This window comes from Taudactylus pleione, unplaced genomic scaffold, assembly GCF_031769625.1.
Source record: "Taudactylus pleione unplaced genomic scaffold, aTauple2 ptg000262l, whole genome shotgun sequence".
Classification (NCBI taxonomy): domain Eukaryota; kingdom Metazoa; phylum Chordata; class Amphibia; order Anura; family Myobatrachidae; genus Taudactylus; species Taudactylus pleione.
The window spans coordinates 5727501-5730000 of NW_028284664.1; the positions used below are offsets into that span (position 1 = coordinate 5727501).

The 2500-nt window shown below is 34.4% G+C and overlaps 3 non-coding genes across 3 annotated transcripts in view; all 3 read left to right on the plus strand.

Annotated features, from left to right (window-relative positions):
* Positions 1 to 1176: 1176 nt before the first annotated feature.
* LOC148514451 (U6 spliceosomal RNA) lies at positions 1177 to 1283 on the plus strand. The gene has a single exon (XR_015879951.1). It is a non-coding gene; the product is annotated as a U6 spliceosomal RNA (small nuclear RNA).
* A 522-nt stretch (positions 1284 to 1805) lies between these two features.
* On the plus strand, positions 1806 to 1912 carry LOC148514452 (U6 spliceosomal RNA). Its single transcript, XR_015879952.1, has one exon. It is a non-coding gene; the product is annotated as a U6 spliceosomal RNA (small nuclear RNA).
* Positions 1913 to 2434: 522 nt separating this feature from the next.
* The window catches only part of LOC148514453 (U6 spliceosomal RNA), a 107-nt gene continuing 41 nt past the window's right edge, over positions 2435 to 2500 (plus strand). The window contains exon 1 of the small nuclear RNA XR_015879953.1: positions 2435 to 2500. This exon is cut by the window's right edge and continues 41 nt beyond it. This is a non-coding gene — a small nuclear RNA (U6 spliceosomal RNA).

Here is a 2500-nt window from a genome sequence, read left to right on the forward strand (position 1 = left end):
AATACCTATTCATAACTCTAGACAATTGTACAGTACAAAACCACAATCTCCAGCAAATCAAATCTGCTATTATATAATTATTGAAGCCCATGGTGCATGCTGCAATCACCTAATTTGCTTAATGCATGAGATTTAAGACCCTTTCCACAAAGAACAAATGCCTAGCTTCTCCCCCTACACATAATGTTCTATCAAGAAACTCCCCAAGCACCCATGAATATACTAGACTTCTAAAAATTCTTTTTTTAACTCTGTTCCACAAAAATAAGAACTGAACACATAATGTATTAGATGTCAAACCAAGGAGCCATTCACAACACATAAGCACCTCTAACAGAATGTACAAATATAAAAATAAAATGTTAGGGCTAGTTTAAATCATATACCAATACAATTAGGGAGACCAAGTTGTGGCTTCAAAATATATATATATTATTAATTTATAATACTTACCATATGCTATTCATCTGTATTTTTTACTTTTATTGTTAATTGAGCCAAAAGATAGTGCACACAATACTTAATTTACAATCTTAAAGTTTAGCAGTTACATAATTTGCATATATCCAAATTTGTTTAGCAACAAATACATTTTAAGTGTAAACTATGTCATTTTTTACCTTTTTGCCCACTTATTTGACATTAACCGATTACATAAATGGTGATTAGCATATGATTAGTATTATAAACTAAAAACATTTAGAAGTAAAATTCTTTAGTCTCCCTAAACTAAATGCTATAAACTATAAAGTTATAAAAAAGAATGGTTATTTAATGGGCAGTAAATGTTTTTTTGGCTGGAGATTTTGCTGATGTCTGGAAACCTGGCTGCTTAGATGCACAGGGGTGCCTGGCAAAGAGCACCCATTTTTGTCAAGTGCCATCCTAGCCAAAGAATGCAAAGAAGCAATTTTAGTCTAGTACAGTCTATGGTTTTGAAGAAATGAACCTCTACATGCCAATTTTCATAATTTGTTTCACTGTGGTATGTATGGAAATCGATGGCTATTTCTTAATGGGATATTGAATTTTTTTGCCAGTTAGCAGCTCTATCTTGTTAATGTTCTCCAGTTTATAAAACCCTATTTAAATTTTACTTCCAACTTTCCCTCTCCCTAAGATCAATCTTGAGGCACATGGTGGGGTATATAACTCTTAGGACTTTGCTTTTGGAATGTGCTTGCTTCGGCAGCACATATACTAAAATTGGAACGATACAGAGAAGATTAGCATGGCCCCTGCGCAAGGATGACACGCAAATTCGTGAAGCGTTCCATATTTTAGGTATATAGCTCTGGACAAATTAATTCGATTCCACTTAAGATACCTGCAGATAAAAAGTCAAGAAATTTTGCAAGCAAAGAACAAATCGACCAACTTTTTTATGACAAAATCAGTTCGACATGACATATCATTTTCAAATTCAATTCTTGTCTAAATTGTGCAGGTTGTCTCAGTACTTCTATTAAGTCTTAGAAAACTATTTTGCCATTTTCCATTCCTACTTCACTTGTTCTGTACTTAGGAGCAATTTTAATCTTGTACAGCCTATGGTTCCAAAAGAAATGAACCTCCACATGCTAATTTGCATAATTTATTTGACTGTGGTACGTATAGAAATTGGTGGCCTTTCCTTAATGGGATATTGAATTTTTTGCCAGTAAGTAGCTCTATCTTGTTTATTGTAAAGTGTTCTCCAGTCTTTGAAACCCCATCTGAATTTAACTTCCATCTTTTACTCTCCCTAAGATCAATCTTGAGGCACATGGTGGGGTATATATATCTTAGGACTTTGCTTTTGGAATGTGCTTGCTTCGGCAGCACATATACTAAAATTGGAACGATACAGAGAAGATTAGCATGGCCCCTGCGCAAGGATGACACGCAAATTCGTGAAGCGTTCCATATTTTAGGTATATAGCTCTGGACAAATTAATTCGATTCCACTTAAGATACCTGCAGATAAAAAGTCAAGAAATTTTGCAAGCAAAGAACAAATCGACCAACTTTTTTATGACAAAATCAGTTCGACATGACATATCATTTTCAAATTCAATTCTTGTCTAAATTGTGCAGGTTGTCTCAGTACTTCTATTAAGTCTTAGAAAACTATTTTGCCATTTTCCATTCCTACTTCACTTGTTCTGTACTTAGGAGCAATTTTAATCTTGTACAGCCTATGGTTCCAAAAGAAATGAACCTCCACATGCTAATTTGCATAATTTATTTGACTGTGGTACGTATAGAAATTGGTGGCCTTTCCTTAATGGGATATTGAATTTTTTGCCAGTAAGTAGCTCTATCTTGTTTATTGTAAAGTGTTCTCCAGTCTTTGAAACCCCATCTGAATTTAACTTCCATCTTTTACTCTCCCTAAGATCAATCTTGAGGCACATGGTGGGGTATATATATCTTAGGACTTTGCTTTTGGAATGTGCTTGCTTCGGCAGCACATATACTAAAATTGGAACGATACAGAGAAGATTAGCATGGCCCCTGC